This window comes from Haliaeetus leucocephalus, unplaced genomic scaffold (assembly GCF_000737465.1).
Source record: "Haliaeetus leucocephalus isolate CR32 unplaced genomic scaffold, Haliaeetus_leucocephalus-4.0 Scaffold167, whole genome shotgun sequence".
In the NCBI taxonomy this organism is placed as follows: domain Eukaryota; kingdom Metazoa; phylum Chordata; class Aves; order Accipitriformes; family Accipitridae; genus Haliaeetus; species Haliaeetus leucocephalus.
This window is the reverse complement of record NW_010972603.1, coordinates 1,242,918-1,265,137: the sequence shown is the minus strand read 5'-3', so window position 1 is coordinate 1,265,137 and position 22,220 is coordinate 1,242,918. Positions and strand designations below refer to the sequence as shown.

General features: G+C 37.6%; 1 long non-coding RNA gene across 1 annotated transcript; it reads left to right on the top strand.

The window, feature by feature from the left end:
- The first annotated feature begins 122 nt into the window (after positions 1 to 122).
- Positions 123 to 21,527, top strand: LOC104829300. Its single transcript, XR_774105.1, has 4 exons — positions 123 to 385; positions 1,820 to 1,882; positions 15,947 to 16,024; positions 19,844 to 21,527. It is a non-coding gene; the product is annotated as an uncharacterized LOC104829300 (long non-coding RNA).
- Positions 21,528 to 22,220: the final 693 nt, after the last annotated feature.

The window sequence follows — 22,220 nt, the reverse complement described above, 5'->3', positions numbered from 1 at the left end:
GGAGCGGGCGGGCAGGCGGGGGGTGTGTGTATGTGTAAGGAGGGGACGGGAGGGGAGGGGGGAGAGCTGGCAGCCAGCCAGCTACCATCAGAATTAGCTCATTGTTCAATATAACCGGCACTGGCAACCAAAATCCAGCCTGAGAGAGAGGGAGAGAGAGGGAGAGAGAGAGACTTTCCCCCAGCCACCCCCACCCCTTTTTCTTTTTTCTCCAAGGCTGCACTTTGGAAGAGGTGCAGTCATTCTTCCCCACACCCCCTACCCTCTCTCCACTCCCCCAACTATAAATTCCCCTCTGTAGCATGCTGCCCTTTTTTAATCCACATTTGTGTTTCAGATCATGTAGAAAGGACAGAAAGTGAGCAGGGAGCGGGGGCTTTTGTCTGTAAGTATATGCAATTCCAATCCACAGAATTTTATTTTTTTTTATTATTAATCCTCTCTCTTTCTCTCTCTTTCTCTTTGTTTCTTTCCATTTCCTTTTGTCCTTAGCTGGACTTTGCTGCAGCTTGCCTTTCCCCCTCTCGGTGCACATTTCCAAACAGGCTTTCTTAAAGAAGATGAGAAAACGTGCAGTATATGTATTTAACTCTTTGTCTTTATGCTTTAAGGCTGGATTTCTAGGCTGGGGATTTTTCTGCACACATGCAAGGGGAGATGAGAAGTGGTTTTCTAAAACTGCTTCATTTTTCTCACTTTTGCACTCAGCGAACACCAAAATGCATTTTTGAACCTAATGCACTTAGCTTTTTTAGCATGCATGCAAGGATCTAGGATTGGTTTTTCATCTCTTTTCTTCTCCCGTGTAAAACGAATCTCCCTCTTCTCCGCCCTGACACTGGATTCCTCTCAGGCTGCTGGGGTTTATTTTTAGAAAGCAGTCATTCTTGCAACAGCCTTCTGCATTTTTGCATGTGCAGCAGTTAAATTTTGGGTGGTTCTTTTGAGAAAAAAAAAACAAAACCAACCGTATTTTGGTGAACATTTAGTGATGTGCTTTCTTTCAGTTGTTTCTGTGTACATTTGTAGGTATATGAGTTCGCAGTTTTAAATCCAATATGTATGTGTGTGTTTGTGTGTAAACATATGACTCATACCTAATTACATTTCATACATACACACTATAAGTAAGAAATATGTAATCAATAGAAGAGAACTTTAATTTTTGTCACTATATGAAAACAGATAAAGAAGGTAAGCTACAAATTCAGTCAATTAAGAGAGTGGTAATTTAAGGTACCATTTAAATGAGGAAGGACCTACTCTCTTTTTTTTCCTCTCCCTATTTAAAATGGGGGGGGTGTGGAACAGAGAGAGAGAAAGCTGGAGGTTATGTAATGCAGTGCCATTTCCAAAAATACCCATTCTCTGGGCCATTACATTGTGAAAGCCTGACACTGTTATACTTGTTTCTTGATTGCAAAAAACCACACTTTGTTGTATGCCTGGGAACAATGGACCACCTTTACAGTAAGCATAGGGTGATGGGGTTTTGTCCTCTTGACTGATTTTTAGGTGTGTTAACCATTAGGTATAGTGCTATTCAGAGATGTACCAAGTGCTAAGAATAGCATAGGGTTCTGCAAATCCAGGTACCAGGGATTCCTTTGTCCTATATTTAAGCCTACAGACCACTGAAGTGCAGAGACGCATGACATATAAGTATACATGTGGTTAGAATAATTTGCATGACTTTTAACCACTGAAGCTTATACTTGGCTCACCCACTGTTATGCTGGCAAACAATAACTATTAAATACTGTGACAGTTGGAATTACTTTTTTTTCTTCATTTTTTATTTTTTTTAAATTGTTTTCAGATTGTTCTCCTTGTGCTACTTGAGAGAAACTGCAATCCCAAGACTTAACAGAATCTAAAAATGGTAAGAATTAGTTGCTTTAGCAAAGAATTAGTATTTTTTTGTATAAATACAAACCTTCTTTCCCCATCCCCAACACTCATTTATAAATATGACCTTTATAAGACATACTTTCTGAGGCTATGAGGATTTGCCATACAATGACTGATGTACTCTGAAAATGTCCGTATGTCGGATCTTTGATTTTCTTTCATTTTTTGAATAAAAATCTGAAATCATCTTTGTGCAGTAAGGCTTGTTTAATTGAAACAAGAAGTATTTAGGTTACTATGAAAAATACACATCATAACACATGTAGGAGTACATGCAGACAAAAAAATATCCAATAATTTCAGCCCTGCCACCTTCCTCCCAAAAAGAAGAAATAGGTCATTGCACTTAGTAAGTGAAGCAGATTTAATGTTAGTCTATCAGGGAAGTACCTAAGATGCAAACTAAATTTTCTTAATATTTGGTATTTTTTTCAGAAGGTTAGCCTTTCTTTGTGATACAAATCTGTTCCAGAAAAAAAGGCTAGGCCTCAGCCTAACTGAACTTACAGGCACTTAGTTGGAATGTATTTATTGAACAATATTCAACAATAACCCATTTACTTCAGTGCTAATTGCATTTCTATTTTTACTGATTAAAGCCCATTTGTTATACTGAGATACTACTACTGACAATTACCTAATTTTAAGGATGAAATATTATACATCTAAGTATTCTTTAAATATGGTATTCTCTGAGAAGGACTGTCTCAGAATCAGCAGGACAAAGAAAATTGTTTTTTACAGAAAAAGTACATAAAATAGGCAGAATTAGTTTAGATGCTGTGTAGTGATATAGCATTCTTGACTGAAGATGCAGCTATCACTGAAGCATGTCTGAATACATGTACTGACATGAATGTGATATATTTGGGGTGCTACATGATAATAACATGGTCAAAAATCTGTTAATTTGTATGGGGCAGTAGCTCATCTGAAGAAGCGTTGCATAGGGTGTACATTAGCACAGAATATTTTCCAAAGTGTGAGGTTCTCAGGGACATATTCTTCTTAAGATAGGGTTAAATTAATTGCATTAATTAAATTATCCTTGTCTGGTTCTTTGGGGTTGTTTTGATTTGAGGGAGGAGGATCAAAGGATGTTTAAAATAAGCTAATATGTAAGTAAAGCATTTTTTCTTTTTGGCTCCTTGTTTTATATCATTCCTATCTGCAAAAATAAACTTGCAAATTCTGGAGTTTTAGTCTATTCTGGAACCTACTTTTCATCAAAATGCTTTGCTCATCTGTGTATAAATGAATAGTTGGGGGTGGGGAATTAAAAGGGAAATGATTCACTTAAACTGTGAATAGAAACCATGTTAAAATACATTTTGTTCACACAATTGTAGAATATTGGATAAGGGAACTGTTTTCCTACCAACACCAAGGTGACAATCAGCCCACATTTTTAGATGGTGTGCAGGCTGTTATGTGCAATATATGCCTATCTATGGAACAAAAGATTATTTTAGGTTTAGTTAGGCATAAAATAGCCGCTGATTTTTACCAGCAGATGATTCTATAAATCTAGCAAGATTCCTATAGTAGTCAATGAAATCAGTTTTGTAAAGCCACTTTCCAGGCCAGAATATAAAATACCACTTAGAACTATTGAAATGCAGAAAACAAAATGTAGTTACACACCTTAGTCTAGTCTTACTGTTTGTTTTGCAGTGTAACATAAATAAAAATCTCCTTTGGCTTTTTTTGAAAATTTTTTTATTTGTTATGAAAAGGCCCAATTCCACTTTTTTTGTGACTGGTGATCAGAATTTCAATGTAAGAAAGACTAGGTTTTGCCCTAGCTTGCAAGGTTGCTTAAGAAGTGATACTTGGCAGAATCTCTTCCCCTACCACCACCCTTTTTTTTCCTGTCTTTCACTTTTGGCACAGTAACACCAAATGTAATTTTAAGTCAGACCACTGTCATACTTTCCTTGCAGCGGTGGACAACTTGTCTTTGACATGTTTCTTGTACTTATTGCAAGTGTCTCATTAGCCATTCTAATTTGCAGGAAGAATTCTTCTTTACATATCAACACTTTCTACACTGAAATACAGGATTGTAGAAGCGCTTACTTTGTTTTCAATATAACAGCATATGCAAAGGCTCTATTCTGCTCTTGCTGGTCAGTGAAAATTTAGCTGTTACATTTCAGCAGGCTGAACTAAACCTTAAAAAATGGGGAAAAATGGCCTGCTTATTCCTTTGCTAAACTGAAAGTTCATCAATTATTTACTTAAGCTTACAGTGAAATTAAGAGTGACTAGAATAAACTTGTTGAGTGAGAACAAATGGATTCTTGGTTTAACTTCACTGTCTTACCTTCTTAGTTTCTTAACGTTCTCATTCCATAAAAAGTTTCTTAAACTGCTTACAAGTAAAAGCAAATAACTTAGCAGGTTAGTTTTCAATGCTGCTTCTCCTTTTCCTAGACTTGGAATTAGGATTTCCTCATACGTGGTTAATTAATCTTTCTTGGAGCTGTATAATAATATCATCATCATCAATAATTTAAAGAGAAATAGAAAGGCAGAAGAGTGTACTTTCTATTCTTCTTATAATTTTAACTTATAGACATTTTGAGCCATCTTATACAAGAAGACCTGCCATTTGGGGATCTGTCCTTACTTGTGTATAATATATTTCCTTAAGTGACCGCCTAAAGGAAGAAAGAACTTGCATATTTACGTGCGATGTATAAAATCCTAAGGTGATTTTATTTGCTCTTTTCATTTGAAATGCTAGAATTTCTGTATACCACATTCATGGCAATTGCTGTTTGTCATAAAATACAAATTTAGATTCTAGTGCTAATTAAGGGGAAAAAAAAGGTTTAACTAAAAAGAAAAAAAAAATTGTTTTTAAATTGATGTGGCCTATGTGATCCAGTCATTGAAATAAAGGATCTTGTCAGAAGAGCAAGAGTAAGGAAGTCTTAATTCCAGTTTTCCGTGACCTCAAAGAAGACTTCCAGCAAAACCAGGAAAAGGGTTTTTTTTAATGGTAAATGTTTGTTTTTAAAGAAAGAAATCAAACAGGCATTTTAGACACTTGACAAAGTAGTCTGTTTGTTTGCTTCTAAAGCACAGAGGTGTGTCCTTTTCTCCTGCTCACATTGCAGTTCATTGCAGACTTCAAGTTCAGTTCCGAGAGTTTGCAGTGCAGATGCTGAGAAATTTAAAATAATAACACTAATAAAAGTTTGTATCAGTGAACAGCTACATCCTTGATAATTTAGTTTTGACCTACCTCAAAACAAATGAAAGATATTCTAGAGCAGCTCATTAATTCGCTTCTGACTTACCACAATTAGATGGCTTTCTTAAGCAGTAGTGGTGTGGAATCCCTAGGCTAGGTATTGTACAGCATAGCTGTGTCATCCAAAGCAAAAAAGGCCCCAGAAGGAGGTCATTTGGGCTGAACACTTCCTGTAGTGTATCTTTGCCTGAACTGGATCAGTTCTGAGGTTATTCTATCACTTGCGTTCTCTGCATTTTGTAGTCTTGGGGAAAAAAGATAAAAATGGGATGATAACCCTTCAGAGAGAAACTGTTGGGTGAAAAGCTTTTCTTCATTAAGCAGAGAGAAAGAAATTAAAACTTGCATTTGGTTGAAGAGAAAAAAAAATCACCATTCCACCACTTCTTTTGCAGTTCATAGGGAAGTATACCATCATTTAAGTTAGATGAAGATACTTACGAGGCAAAGCTTATATTTAAGATTTCATCCCAGTTTAGCCATTATAAACCTTTTTCCAGTGAGTTTATGCAGATATCTTTACACATCCTGTAATTTTCTCTGTCTATAAAATGACTGCACCTTAGCAGGAGAAACTGTTCATAACCTTAGGATTGTCTGTGGAGAATGGAGCCTGGGATTGGTCTGGCAGAGGCAGGCATTTTTTGGAACCTTTTATATGCTCTGAGAGGTAAGAAGAATGAGATACTAGGATGACACGCTATGTCCAGCCTAATACTAGATACACACTGGACAAATGCAGCCCCTGGTCTGACATGAGAAAACTCATACTTCAGGTCTGGTACTGCAACTGGAATCTCCTTTATGGTGGTTCAGAACTGCATGGGAGCTGCAGGACTATATCAGATCCTCTTCTGTTCATGTGTAGCCATGGACAGAATTTGGTCAAGAGAAGTAATTGAGAGGGATGAAAGCTAAGCAGTTCGGGCCATCTGAATGTGTATATCGTGCTTTTTTGTTATGCTTATGTATTGTGCATGAAGAATACATTTGGTGTAGTTTGCTCAACACTACTTGATTCCTGAAAACTTAGGGAGAATTAAAGTCTTTCCAGCTTACAAAATAAATAAGCAGAAATACAAACTCACTTTTTGGAATACTTCTGTCAAGTCAGCTGTTCAACTGTGCAGAAGAACCGCCTTTACTTGCTTGATTATGACTAAAAAACATTGTAGTGGGGTTTAAAAAAAGTAATTTTTTTCCAAAGCTATAGATAGTGTGGATATTTCTGTGGTACACTTCATGTGCACATTAAAAGACAAAAGCTCTGTATATATGTGTTTCTACCCAGTCACAAACATGCATGCTCTGGGTGCTAAAAACTTGTAACTGCAACAGTGTACTTTATCTGAACAGAGCTGTGTTGACACATGGAATTGGAGTTTTACATAATACTTTGTCCAGTACAAACCTTTACTGAAATTTTTTCACAAAGGCTGAATTCTTGGAAAATCAGAAATAAGAATTAATATACAACTTGTAATACTACAGTCATGACATTGATTTTTAAGTCTTGGGATCTAAAGCCTTCACCAACAATCTTTTCTCTTTTTTTTGCATCGGAATACTGCTGCCCCACACCTGAGCTCTGATCCTTATGTGTGTGGCTAAAGAGAGGGGAGAGGGACTACACTTAATAGCCCTAGAACAACTTCATAAACATAATTCAGTTGGTGTCATCTACTGGGACAGGATATTTTAATAAAAATATTTTTAAATATTTGTATTTTGTTTTTATTTCAAATATTTATTCACCTCATTAAACCATATTGGTTGAGGGTGCAATCTGGAAAGGTGCAAAAATGTTCTTTTCAAAGGTTTAATGTAGAATGATACTATGAATCACTGTTTGAGTGTTACATGAAATTCAATTTAGACTGCTGGTCTGGCAAATTCATGGTAGCACTACTGACTGAATCCCTATGTAGATGTTCCTGGGAGGATTCGTGATGTTTCCTTCTGTAAATACTGCATTTAAAAAAAAACAAAACCACCCTCAGAACAGGTAGCATTTTCTCATCCTGCAGAAAGAAGTGTTTCTGGATTAATTCTGTTAACACTAACCTTACTGTCTGTCTACTAGTGTAGCATACCTGTGTGGGAGTAAGTTGAAAAAAGTTAAAAGAAATTTGTGTATTCTCACTGAAGGTGGTATAAGCCTTGGCTTAATATGTACCTTATCAGAAAGAACTCCTGAATTCTTACAGTGCTGATGTTTAGAAGGCACACATTGGCACCACAGAGCTACTCAAAAGTCAGAGAGGAACAGGTCTTCCTTCTTTGTTTTAACATGACTGTATCTGTGATAAATTGCCATCATGAAACAGTATGAGTTTAAATAACTCTATTCCTGCTGGCAGAAGAAAATCCTGTGGAAATATTGGTAAATGTCCTTACCCTTAATTTCTCAGCTAAGTAATTATATAAGGCGATATGAACAAAACCCAGAAACAAATTTGGCAGGAAAAATTCTTTTCCTGTGTGTCTCCTCATTAGGTGAGTACCAGAGCCCACAGATATTTTATTACTTTCAGTCTACAGAACATACACGATACAGTTTGTGGTTTTGTATTGGAGTAGCAGTTAAGCTACATTAAATGGTACTAGATGCTGGTAATATGGTGGCTGCAGGTAAATGCAAGCACCTGTTACAGTATCATCAGCTGTGGTTGTTACATCCCTTTTAATGAGGTAAGTACTGGCTGTACAATGTGGTTCTGTCTCCCATTTCCAAGAGTACCGCTGGGGCTTTTAATCTTGCCTGAAATCTGCTGGTTGGGCAAGAGGTTGGCGTCTCATGAGGGAAAAGGCTCTCGTGGCTGGCTTCTGCAGGAAAGCAGTCGGCAGAGGCAGTGAGCTTGCCGCCACTCGGAGAACAACATCGCTTGTTGGATTTCTGGTCATCTTTCTGGTATGTGTGAGAAATTTAAACAAAATTAAACAAACAGAACAGTTTTAGTCCAAAGCACTGTATTAAGTCTTCTGTAAGTTACGGCATTCAGGCCGTTAATTTAGAAAATTTATAGGAAATTAAAAAATTTTGGGATTCAGCTTGGTGTATACATTTTGTATACCCCAAAATTGGAAGGAGGGAATTGGGAGAGCACACAGGAGAAGCATTATTCTGGGCTGTTCTTATTCTTTTGTAAGGATTCCCCTACTGGCCACCAGCTGTTCTTGCTGGTCTTTCCCTTGAGATCGAAACTCGGTGGGGCAAGGAGACCGGGCTAAATGGACCTTTTGGTCAGCCTGTGACCATGCTGCTTTTCTTCCTCCTCTGTTGTTCCAGTAATTTGTCAGTGTTGGGTATGAAACTACTGAAGAACTTAACAATGCAGCCTTTGGTCCTGAATTTTGCTGCCATGCTGTGTGTTCACCTGACTTTGTAGCAAGAGACTTGTTTTTGCATCTTGTTCTGCAGGTACCATTAGGTGTAGATACAGATAGTTACTAATTAAACTTTTCATTACCTTATTGCAGTTGAGGAGTAAATTACAAACTCCTATCTGAAAACTCATACTATTTTAATTCTCAGGCTTGCTACTGTTGATTTTCTGTGTGTGCATGTTAAGTAAAATAACAAAAGCTACCATTGTAGTGCAGAGGCAAACAAAATGAAGTGGAAAAGGTGCTGGGTTGCACTGGGTTTTGAGTTTGGTTGTCTGGAGGGCTCGTTTAGTTATTTCAGTTTCTATAATGTTTTACAGTTTCAGAGTCCATGCACAGAAATTTACTGGTGGAACAAAGTAGTCTGCAGCCATTTTATTGCTTAATGGAACTTCTCATATAATATACATTTGTTTCTTATTATTGTTCTGGAATAATTGCATTTCTTTTCCTTTCAAGGAGTGTGATACTCTAGTGATGAGTATCTTTGTTAAATTCATGAATTCAGTCAGAAGTAGAACATTTATGACAGCATTCACAGTGTACCACTTGATTTCTTTTTCTCTTACTCTTCATATGCGTGGTAAATATTAACAATGCTTTGCAATGGGTTTTGCATATTAATGAATTAAAAAAGCAGCATGAGAGCACTTGTAGCACATAAGCTAAATTCATCCTGACTAGTGCAGAAAAGTGCAAATTGATCTCTCTGCCTAAAAATTGCATTATGCTCAGGTGGTGCGGGGAGGATTCCTCTCCAGGGGAAAAGAAAGTGTTTTCTATAACTAACCTCATTCAATCATGTATGCCAGAAGACAGCTAAATTTTCTGTTGAGGGTTCTTACCAGCTAAAGCATTTGGCAGGAGTGTGCTGACTATGTACTCAAGCTTAGATTAGCTTGTGTTTTCCCCCTCATCAATGCCATACTCGCTCAGTTTTGGAGGCCAGTAGTCACATAAGACACTGGGAAAGATGTGCCTGCTCCGAGTGCTTAGTATCTACCAGCATCCTTTCCTGCAGCAAGGCGCTCTGCAGTAGTAGAGCCCATTAGTCTTAAAAGCATGTTTTAGCAAATTTTGCACAGGCACTCAGATAATTTTCTTACATATGTCATGGGATGCTGCAAGTACAGATATAAAAGGTGCAACCTGTATAGTATGGATGAGGACAGGAGTGAATTCTTTGAAGAAGCTGATACAGCTGAGCCAAGGTATGAGACTACATAGGAGCAGACACTTCAGTGTAACCTGGAGAATAGATGCTTTATGACCAATAAAATAAACAGTAGATGAAGATGGGCTTATATGAGAAGTTTTGTACTTAAAATCTAGAAAAACTACTTCCAAGGTCACTTCCTTATGTTGTGTAGGGAAGGAGCAGATGACATCCTATTCTGTGAAATTGACAGAAATTGAAGAAGTGATGAACAAGGACTGCAAAAAACCCCTAATGAATAAACTTGCTAATTCATGTGCAGCATGGAGAGGGGGATGCAAGGAAAAGCATACTTGTCTCATTTAGGCTTTTTCATCTCTATGTGGTTGTGAGTTTGAGTCATCAGATGGGGAGGAATAAAAAGCAGCAGTAATATCTTCCCCATGAAAAGGCAGAGCCAGCAAGGGATGCTGATGCACAGAAGTCAAAGGCAAGTTCAGGTATGCTGTTGTCCTGCCATGTTCTGCTGATATACTGCCATATATTAATTATTACTGTAATGGCAGGTAAAGTCTCACCAAAAAGGTGGGCCACTTGGAGCAATCCCAGCTAGGAGGAGAATGATTGTATAATTCTTTATCAGTTCTCTCAAACCATTTATCTACATTTATCTGCTGTGTGGAATTAACCAAGTGAAATGATTGTAAATGATTCCTGCCCAAGTGATTTCTGAATGTTCATGGCACTGATGTGGAAAGCAGGACTGATCAAAAAACCTGCTGCCCTGACAGTATACTGAAAATGTGAAGACAGGTTGTTGGGGGTAACTGTCACTGTACCTCAACCAGAAGCTCAGACTTGTGATGCAGCGCCATGCAAAAAAAAAAGATCAAGTTCACAAAATTGGCGGGCCTCACACCTGCTAAACGACATGTTCACAGTATATTTAAATAATTAAGCTAAGGTAATTAAGTTGTATTTTAACTTGGGGAAGTTGTTTCTGATGTTTCAATAGTGAAAGCTTCCTCGCTGAGCCTGTTTCAGAGTCAGCCTATCACAACAGCAGCATCCTGTTTGATCATGAGTACAGCTTCTTAAATGTAACAAAGGTTCATCAAAACTTCACCGACTCTTTGAAATGAGGAGCAATGAGCCCTTTTGATGTAGCCCTGTCATTGCCCTCTCCAGAAGATTTAGATGAAAAAGCTGATTGATAGCAGACTGCCACCCAGCTAAACTCTTGAGAAGCAGCAACCATCCAGCTGACAGTTGCTCTATTTATTAAATCCTGCATGCTAGGTGTGGAACACGGTGGACATTAATATTATATGCTTTAATAATGTTCCCCTCACAGTGTTAAAAATAAAATGCTGCAGATGGGAGCATTAGTTTACCACTTGCACTGAAGTAAATGCATTTATCCTAGCACAAGCTTTCCTTCCAGTTTTGTTTAAAATGAACTAGGTTTTTTTTAACAGTGATTTATTTGGTCTTCAAGAAATGGTGCAGTAAGATTTTCTGTTTATGCATCTGGATTGTGATAGTGGGCTGTTGGTTACAAAGAAAACTTTTTACTGCACTGGGAAGCACTTGGGGATTGAGAAGTGCATGGTAAAATGTGCTGGGAAAAGTCACTACAGCTGAAACCAGCTGGTAACTAAGATACTTTTAAAAAAAACCTGCAAAGTTATAACTGTTTCAACTTAGCAGGCAACTATGTTATAATTTTTTTTGCAAAAGAAAGTGCATCAAGACTCAGTTTGGAAAGAAAATCTGCTAGACACTTTCAGTGATGCTGAGACTAACTGCAAAGGAAGTAATCTACAACTTTTCCCTCTAGAAGCCTTAATACCATTGATCTATGTCATTGCAACACAGAGCAATGGTGGTGAAAAATCCCTGAACTACTTTAAAGAAATATAGGTACAGAAATGAGGAGCAGCATTCCCTCCTGTCTATACAGCCCATCCCCAGGAGAGCACAGTAGGAAGATGGCCTGTCTCTGTTCTGAATTAGGCACTACAGACACACAGGGTCCTTGGTCCTCACAACTGCACAAGTGTAGTTTTAGCGCTGAGCATGCCGCCCCTCTTCAACACGTACCTCTATCATGTTACTCCCCTGTTCCTCAGCACATGGCCATCTGTGTCTGCATTTAGACTGCTAATCCATATAGTAAAGCTTTTCCTTTTATTTTCTTTTTTCCTCTCCTAGGTAGGTTAGTGCAGAATTACTGGAGATGGTCACCCTTTATTTGAAATTAGTAATTTCTAGAGTACTTCTCATGATTTCCTTTTTGTTTTGTGCCCCCCCCCCCCCCCCAAAATTGGTTTATATGATAAAGAAGTCATCTGAAACTTCTCAAAAGGTGGTTGCTGATGTACTCAGATCAGTTGGTCTTCTTCATTAAGCTTGTAGTTTGGAAACTGAGACTACAGTTGGATCCAACTCCTGTAAGTCTTGAATGAGTCTTGATGAACAGGAATTCAGTTGTAGTCCACATGGGGGGGGAAAAAAAAAAGATAGAAAAAGTAAGTCTGGAGGCTTTCTTGCTTGTTTCTTAACTATAAAAACCTTGGGAATACTTAACAGGAGTGTGCTAATTTTACTAAGTTTAGCATGCCTTAAATCTGGGGTTTTTTTTCCTCTTGATGGATGTATCTGAATGTTTGAAAGATGCTTTTAGTGAGTAGGAATGAAGAGTGGGTAGCAAGAAATTAATTTTAGCATTTGATGTGACTGATACACTAGCTGTAGTCCAGCTCTGTTAAAATTATTTTATGTACCTGTTTTAAAGCTGGGCAAAAGTTTGTTCTCCCCTACTACTGCTCTTAAAGAGGACATGGCTTAAAATGTAAGAAGAGGCATTAGAGTTTTGAAGTGTCATTAAACAGAGCCTTTGCAATAGCAAAAAAGAAGTTTCTCCATTTGTTGGGCAGAGGACAAAAGAAGAGTCTACTCTAGAAATCCTTCTGGTTAAAAGAAAAAAAAAAAAGTAGTAAGTAGTTCTGGAGTCTGGATGTTGTAAAAGCTGATAAATAGACTGGGCATTTATTTTCCTCTGCCTTTGCTTTTTCTAATTTTTAATCTTAATTTTTATTACCTGTATCTTTTCAAGAGGATGGATGATAAAGAATTGAAAACATATTCTTCATAGATCATAATTCCTTATTTCAAGTTGACCTTGATGTTTCAGGCAGAATTACTTGTTGTTGTAGAACACTGTCTCAGACAGCATTTCCCAGATCAGTGAGTTTCTTTCCCCCTGACTTCTCAAAGTAGTTTTGTGTATCACATGTTCTGCCAGGAAGGCAGGCTTCCAAGGGTAGTAATGCTGTTAGTCAGATATTTAGGGGTGATCCACTCTGATAATTTATGGACAAAGTTTACTAGCTTGATTTTTTTCCTAATGATTATCAAATACCGAGCCTATTAATTTCAGTCAGCATACTACTCTTATGCATTGTGTAGACTTGCAGTAAATTTAGTTTTCAGTCCATCCTAAAGTTCAGTAATTCTGTTCTGAATCCTGATACTTTGGTTATGTAAGCCAAGCCTGTACTCACATAATAGTCACGCAGGAAGTACTAAGAAATTAAAATATGGTGTGTATCAATGGGAGCATTTATTTAGGAGAGTTTGCTAACAGCTGGAATGTTGTAAGCCTTACATACTATTCTGCAATGGAGCATTGCTCTGCATTTTTTGTCTCTCTATAGCTCATCTTGCAACATTGATATCAGTTGTTTTGAGCTACCGTAATTGACTAAAAGTTCTTGCTGTGTTTTTCTAACACCCTAGTTATGAGTATATTTGAATATCTAACTAGTTTCTGCATTTTATAAAGCATATAGCACAGCAAGACATCCTCCTTCTCCCCCCCCCCCCATCCTGCTGGACTGTAGTAAGTCCTGAATGGACATTTCTGCACTGGCATCTTTTTTTTCCATTGCAGAATCTTTCTCCACTTAGCCAGGATGCAAACTATGATTCCCTGGCCTTTCAGCATTGCTCACAAGGCAGATACTTAAAAGTCCTTTGGCTGCCCATTCAGGACTTTAGTACCGTTGTAGCAAAGCAGTTACTGCATGTGGAATAGGTCCACATGATCATTATCTACCAATATTGGCCACAGTTGTTGTTTTTGAAGAGATATTAAGAAAACAGCACATTACTAAATTTTTCTCCACAGAAAATTACTGTGAAAAATAGCTGCAGGCTTGTGTAGGGTTTTTTGGTGGTGGTGGTGGGTTTTGGTGGGTTGTTTTGTTTGTTTGTTTGTTTGTTTGTTTTTAACCTGGAGCATAGTTGTGAGTATATCTTACAATTTACACCTTTTTCCTCCTGTCCCATTCCCAACATCCACCCTTAGACTGCAGTCCTTCTAAATTCTTATGAATTTAAGTTGAGGATCCTTTATTTGTCATTTAACTGCAGGTGCTTATTTTATTTCTATTAAATTATTAATAGGGATGACAAGGCCTATAGGCTAACCTGAATACATCTCAGACTCCATGGAAAATATAGAAGCTCATATTCATCATAATGAGTAATACTGTATTCTGATGCTTATTCTTTCCTCCTACAGGAGAATACACATTTTTGTGTACTCTGCTGTTTTGAGCATGCCTTCCTGTGGTAGAGCTGAAGAGCTATCACTGTTTCCCACCATGAGTTTTCATACAAAAAATATGACTATATAATAAAATCAAGGCATAGTTGTAGGCTATAATCAACAGGAGAGCTCAGGGGTTACTTGGTATCTTTCATTCAAGTGTCTCACATATTCAACATGAACATTAACTGATGAATTCACAGAGTGCCCTGTGCTGCGTATTAGTTATTCTACATCAGCTATATCCAGAGACCTTAACTGGCTTGTCTGAGATCATATAGTAATCTAAAATACAACATAAAATCTGATGCTTTAATCAGTAGAAAGCACCATAGTTTGTACTGCAGAAAATCATTGGAGAATGTATCAGAGCAGGCACTGCTTTAGGCTCTGTGTTTTAAATTTCCCAGCTTTGTTTCCTACTTTATAGCAGAGTTCAGGATTTTCTCTTGGAAAGATGATTCAAGTAATCTGGTAGTTTCTCCAAGCTACATCTAGTCCAGTTGTGACAACTAGTAGTCAACACATAACTCCACAGAAATGAAAACATTCCTCAGGTTTCAATATAAGTACAATAGTAAACAGGTGAGTAAAGCTGGTCCACCAGGAGTTTAAGTGGCAAGGCAAGTTTTGATTCCCAAAGTGCAAACAAATTTGATGGCGTAATTTATAATGTTCAGCTCAAAACATTGACAGTTTGACATTCAGGCATTGTGCAGAAAGTTCAATTCACAAAACCCAAAGACCTGGGAGGCAGACCCAGCAGGAAAATAAATCTAAGATCTTCAAGCGTTGTATGCAATTTGAACCTGACCACTTCAAATGCTCTGATCTTCATCCTGAAGTTGAGGAACCGAAGCACAGAAGGTTTCCAGCTCAGATTCACCATAACTGAGATGTATTAGCTTGGCATTTATTCACTCTAGCTTCCCACTGTAGTCAGCGGCTGGCTTTGGATCTTACCCATTTTCCATAGGAAAATTTTCCTATAGCAGTCATAGGCCAGTACCTTAACCATTAAATCCTGCAGCCAGCTATTTTACTTTATGTCTTTTATAATGTTTTGGAATTCCTTTAATGTCTAAAATAGAGGGTGCTAACACAGAATTATAACTGTGTCAATGATCTTAGAAAGTAATAAGTTCTAGTTCACAGTTCATTGTGAAAGGATTATCAAAGGTGTGTTGCCCTTGTCTCCTGCAGTCATCAGCAAAGGTAATAAACTTCATTAAATAGTCTTTCACCAGTGACTTCTGGCAGAAAAGAATGGCAATGTGGTCTCACAATATCCTCAGTAAGTTTATTAGTACAGACATGCTTTTATACAGAATTTCTTAGAGATTTTAAAAAATCCATCCTATGGTCTTTTTAAAAAGCCTGTTGAACATAGATTGCCATAAACAATACAGCTGAAATACTCTAGGGACAGATCTTGTTGTCATGGGTACTCAAAAATATATACTGAGCATAAAATGCAGCTACATCTCAGGGCCAAGCTCAACTGACATTAGACTCTTGGTTTTAGTAATGTGATCTGTCACATGAACACCATTTGATTGCATTTAATGAATCTGTCTTTGTTAGTAAGAAATTGTATATATTTATGTCACTACAGGTTTGTCAACCAAGGTTAATGATTTGGGTAAGCCAGAAAACCTTTCCAACCAGCCGAGGGGATGGGGGATTTCCAAAGGTAAAGCTATTTATGTAATTTCTTTCATCTAATAAGCAGTTTACTAAGGTGAAAGTTTTCTGAAAAAAACCCCACAAACCAAAACAAACCACTGAAAGTTCAATGGATTTTATTTTATGACTGCTTCAAGAGAGTAGCCAGATTTCAGATTTCATCATGAGTCTCATGGTATTCTGTTTTTCTTAAAGCCTTGGCTCCTTGAGACAGGCAGTTAACTGAAGATTTCAGCTTTCATTTTAAAATTATGTTTTTAGCCCTCAGGTTTGCAAAAAATGTGGACTCTTGCTGGCTACATACCAGAAGGAGAACATACTAATTTTCAAGACATATTTCTTAAGCCTGTCTCGTGATTTTACAAGCTTGACATCTGAGTTTTGAATGCTTGATTTTGGCAATTCTCTCTTAGCAATGCAGATGAAAAAGTCGATGATAATGCAGGAGGAGGAAGGAGGTGGTGTTGTTTTTCTTTTCCTTTTGTTAGGTTTTCTGCTTGTGCTTTACCTGACTTGAGTAACAAGCATTCAAAGCATGGCAGTTTTCATCAGAGTTTTACAAGAAGTACCCCAACATAATGCAGAAGATGTGGCTTGTCAGACAAGATTCATAAGATTTTGTTTTGTTACCATTGCTGGTTTCATAAATGTGAAATTGGGTATGAAAATTGAGTAAGAAAATATAACAGTTACTCAGAACCACAGAATGTACATGTTTTATTTTCATATTCCCTTTCATTACTGACTCAAAATCCGGAAAAAAAAAAAAAAAAAAAAAAAAAAAAGCAGGTAAGTAAAGGACGGAGCACATGGAAAATTGTTCTGATTAAGTTTCAATTACTATCTAGACTCCAGCTCCCTGCTAACAAAACTCTGCTATTCCATCTGGATAACACTATATTTTCCACAATTTTTCTTCATAAAGGAAGTTCTAAAATTTATAGCTGGGCTATTTGCAGTCTGCTATTTGCAGACTCATGTGCCAGCATGCCAATCTTTAAATTAACATGTATGGCAGTACTGCCATTCTTAACATTCAAAGTATTTCAAAAGTTCAGCTGAGTAGGGTGATAGCAATGCCAGACTATGATGAATGTGCTATATATGCTCACACATATATTAAATGAATTTGCTAATTTTATGAATCAGCTGTGTGTTAACTAGATGATTTTTATTCAAAATTTTAATTTAACAGCTTTTATTAGCTTGTCATTCATCATTAAACAAAGTTGCTCCTGAAACACAGGAATGAAGCTGTGAACTATGTGCAGCATAGTCACTAACAATGCTGCATTATATTGGATTTATGAGTAGCCATGTTTTTTTGCTGTACATAGCTTAAAAAAAGTTTGTCAAGAGGGATAAATGTCTTTCAGCCAGTCAAAAAATATTATAGTTTTTTTCCTTTAAAGTGATTGGATTCCTGCTTTTTAAATACAATGACTTTTTCCTAGCCTTTATGTAATTCTTCAAAAGATTTGGCATATGCTTACAAGGACCAGTTTTTAGAGCTAGCTCCAAATTTTATTTCACAATTGATCTTCAAAAGCAACTTGAATATTAGCTGCACACAATCCAGCTTCCAGCAGAGTATCAGACTTAACAGAAACTGGGTGTCTTTGGAATCTAATTTTTTTCATCTGTCCTATAAAATTAATCAGGGTAAGTTGCTGAAGAAGACTGCAGAAAGTGTTTAGTCCTTCAGCTCAACAGTTTTATGTACTCAGTGCTAAACAGCTTGAACTACTTAAAGAATAAAGTAAAATTAATAGATTTTTTGAAACTCTTATTTCAGTTAAAAGCGCTTTTTTGTTTTCATGCAGCCAACAAATGTAAAAGGATACATTTCTTAAAGACAATTTATTTCCAGACCTAGAACGGTCACATGGGATGTTTTATCTTATGATTGTATGGCACAATTTCAGGACTGGGATTGTTTTCACAGCTGAAAAGGAACTGCCCAACACAATGCTTTTGGAAATTTGCCCAGACCTTTGGTCTGTGTGGTGTGCCTGTTTGCATGTGTAAGTTTCTAGTTTTCTTCTCATATCCTGTAATGATATACAAGTAGCAAATTTAGTCAACAAAAAAGCAAAATATTACCATGAGGATGGAATTTTCTAGAGTCCTGTGAGGAAATATGTTTGTACAGTCGCTAAAATTTAGAAGTTATTTTTTCATTCTGAAATTGTGTCTTGCAAAATCCCCAGTTTGGCTCTATCAAAGGCAAAGTATGTTTCTACTCCTACTTCTTCCCCTGGGTTGCAGAGCCCTTCTGCATATGTACTGACCAAAGTCTGCCCAGTTTCTCCATTTCTTGATGCCCCAAGGGGAGAGGGCACCATTTTCCCCTAGGAAAGGATTTTACTCTTATGTTCAGCCTGAAAACTGCTCCTGGCTGCGTGCAGTGCAGAACCCTGGGAGGAGTTCATCTACCTGAAAGCAGAATTTGTCCTGTAAACTGTGATAAAGACAGTGGGAGAGCCACGGGGTGGCTTCCTTCCCAGCACAAGTAGATGCAGCAAATATGGACATTCCAGTGAAAATTATGCCTCTGAAGCGCGAAGAAAGGAAAATTGCTGAAAATTGCACTTTGTTGGTAATTGTGAGACTGCTATGTGTTTAATTCCTAATTCAGAAATTCACAACTCTCACATCAGAAAAATTGAACTTGGAGAAGACAACTTCAATTTCTTAAACAAACTAGAAACATTCTGCTTATATGACAAACATTTCCTAAGCAATAAAAGCAATAAAACACCTTTAGAATTCTGATCTCTTAAACACAAACCCCACAGATTCTTTCCACAACTTACAATATATTACTAGCTAAACAAATTCTTTTTGTTTAAGATCCCATGGTGACATAGCATCAGCAAAGTACTTTAAGCACATGCTTAGCCCTTAGGCTTCCTTCTGAGGCTTAAACTGAAACACATATTTAAATGCTTTGCTGAACAGGCAGAGACTTCAGCCAGTGAATGGTTAAGGGTGGCTAACGAAAACCTATCTGAGGCAGCTGGCTGATATGGCGCACCACCTCCTTACTCGTCCAGAGACAAGTGACACACTAGAGTGTGTTTAGAGTGCTCTTTGCAATGAAGTACTATAGGAAAGTTACTTACTAGCGTACGCTAGCTGCTTAAGCCGTAAGGTGTTTAAAAGATGAGACGTCTAAGATGTAAAAGGTTCTCTTAATAATAAGATGATCTTTCATAACTATGTCTGCCTTCTGTGCTTCACGTGTGTAAAACAGGTAATTGCTTGTTTTCAGCCATATTTGTATGACAGAACTACTGCACACACAGCACCTGCAGGTGCCGTTTCAGACCTGAGCTGTCCGAGCTATTATGAAAGGCACAGAAATGGCTTGGTTTGGCAGGAGCAAGAAAAATAAGTCTGAGAAGTAGTGTAAGGATGTATGGCTGGTGGTGAGCTGCAGAAATGGTTGTCACTCCATAGGTTCTTCCCCTGTAACTTTGCTGGCATGGTTGGGCTTTCCCCAGCTGCAACAAACGTCCAAATTCTCCAGTTCAGCAGTGGAGGATAGTTGTTGGCTCAACTCTTTCACATTTTGGGTGCTGGGGCACACTTATTCATCCCCAATGAAGAGTCTTCCTCAGATGCTGCAAGGCTTGCCTGGTTTTTAAACAATCCTTTGCTCTCTAATGGCATTAGTGTTTATAGTTGATTTAGCCGTGTTTAGTAGATGTTTACTTCTGAACTAAAGCTAGGGAACTATGGAAATCTTAGGGTGGGAGAAAGGAGGACTCCACTGGACAGACTTCATCAAAGCACAGCTAATACTGTTTTCTCCTCTCTGCAGGGAAGTCTCCCCATATCAAAGGAAGTAAACCGCAAGAAGAAAAGTGAGGCAGAAGGGGCATGCCTGGTTCCAGTAGATGGCTATGGACACCATTTCACCCAAATCAATCACATCTGCTCTTTTTAGTCATAATTTCTTCATTTGTATTACATATGGTGTATGGGTTTGATGAGGTCATGGTGTCATATATTGGGAATTGTTTCTGTGTAAATCATTAAGTGTAAGAAGAAACTATGGGACTCTGAGCCTTGCTTTAGAGAATAACAGTGGACAAACGTGTACCATAAAAAATAGTTTTTAACATTCTGACTCAAGTGAAAGCTCTCAGAATTTCACACTGTGAATCCATGTTTACAAACATTACAGGTGGGCCCTCAGGCCTGGTTCTACCACAGCAATATGTTCCACTACTCAAACTCCACTGCTCACACATAACCGGTAAACAGTTCTCTCCATTTCCACCATAGCAAACTGCTTCTTGCAGAGGCTGAGAGTCCCCCTTTTTTTTCATTTAGATGTAACAAGCCTAGTAGTTTATTTTCATCGATTGTCTGTATATCTATATTTTATCCATGTACTCTTTTGATGTATAGAAGTAGTATGAAACTCATGGTTTCCTTGTGGTAAGTGATTGTGATGCTGCCACGGGATTTGAGACACTGATGAATGGTGCTATTTTGGACTTTAAATATGCTCCTTGGCAAGGTAGCTCTGATGGAGTTATTTTTTATTTCCATGTTCTGAGAAGGTGTTGGTACTTTGTTTTTCTGAATGTTGTTCTTTAGACTGGACTGACTTGTTTACTTGTGTCTTCAGTGTGGCTTTCTTATTCAGTGCTGTAGGTGAGTAACTACTTATAGTGTACAAGTGAGGAACTGATTCTGTATCAGGGTCCACTCACAAACATGCAGTTATAGTGGGAGCAATCACAAAACTGTAATTTAAGTAAAATCTCCTTTCTGACTCCTATCCACCTGATGTATAAAGACGAGCAATAATTTTCCACCAACCTCTCAAAATCTCTTTTGATTTTTGTCTTTTTTTTTAAAGCCTTTTTTTAAAGAAGGGACAAGTTTTAATGTCCACTTCAAATCCATAAAATAGGGGATATAGTAAGAAAAACACAGCAAATTTCTGGGAGGAGAAGTCCTAAAGGGGAAAGAGTACATTTCCACAGTACTGTCAACATGTGGACTTTACATTTTTGTTCTTGCTCCCAGACTACTATCAATACAAAACAACACAAAACACAAAACTAAACAGTATCATCTACTCATGGAGTGTTGTTGTGTTAGACACAGTCTGAAAGCCCACCTTAATTTTTTATATAACTGTCTTTTAGCTCTTCCTTTCACAGGGCAGGCCTTGTTCTGAACTGGTTTAGCTTCTGACTGTTAAATACCAATGCATGCAATGCACTTCTAGATTTCTTTCTTTTCTCCACCTGCTGTATGCCTTTTCTTGTACATTTTATTTTCCAATAGATTAGATACATCTACTGTGCTGTATATAGAGCAAGAAGTAATATTCAGCAGTTGTGGCATTTATGTATAGTTGCAGTTGTGTACTGCTGAAAACGCAGGCTTTTGTAACAATGTGATCTTTAATGATGCACTACAAGTACCCAATGTATTTTAGCTATTTTAGTAGGATTTGTTCAATAAATATGCAAGCTTTAAGGGTAGCTGTCATGTCTCTTGTTTCCTTGTTACAATAAGGGGAGGGCTCCTTTTCTGTTTGTTTGCACCTGTTCTTTACATGACTTCTGAGGGTTTTGGGGGGCATATCTGGTGAAGTAAAAGGTGATTCCTTTTGTTGTCTGCTAAACAATAGCTATTAAGATAAACTAAATGCCAGACCTGGATCTGGGAAATGATAGCTGCTGGACAATGGTAGTCATGTACTTCGCTTTCAAGACTGCTGAGTGGCTGGGTCAGACGTGACACTTAATGCCATTTTTAGTAATCCCAGGAGGAGACTGGGGCTGTGCATGGCAATGCAATATATTTCATTTTCCACCTCTGATAAACTGAATTAAAAGGCCATTTTCCTATTATGTGTAATACAGTTTAAACGAATGTTGATACAGTCTTCTGTTTAAAAATACTTTTATTGGGAGAAAAAGTAATATCCTTATTTCTAAGTTTTAGAACATATATTGGTTTCATTTTAGCATAGAAAACAGATAGAGCAGCATTTTTTTAAAATCACAAGCAGTGATCAACCAATTAATACCAGATGTAGGTCTGCCCGTGAAGTTTTCCAGTCATGAGACAAAACAAGTGCAACTCCATATGCCCTGACTGTCTATCCCACCAAGTGAATTTGCACAGGGATTGAGTTTGGTTTGATGACTTTGGTTGTATTACAGAAAACT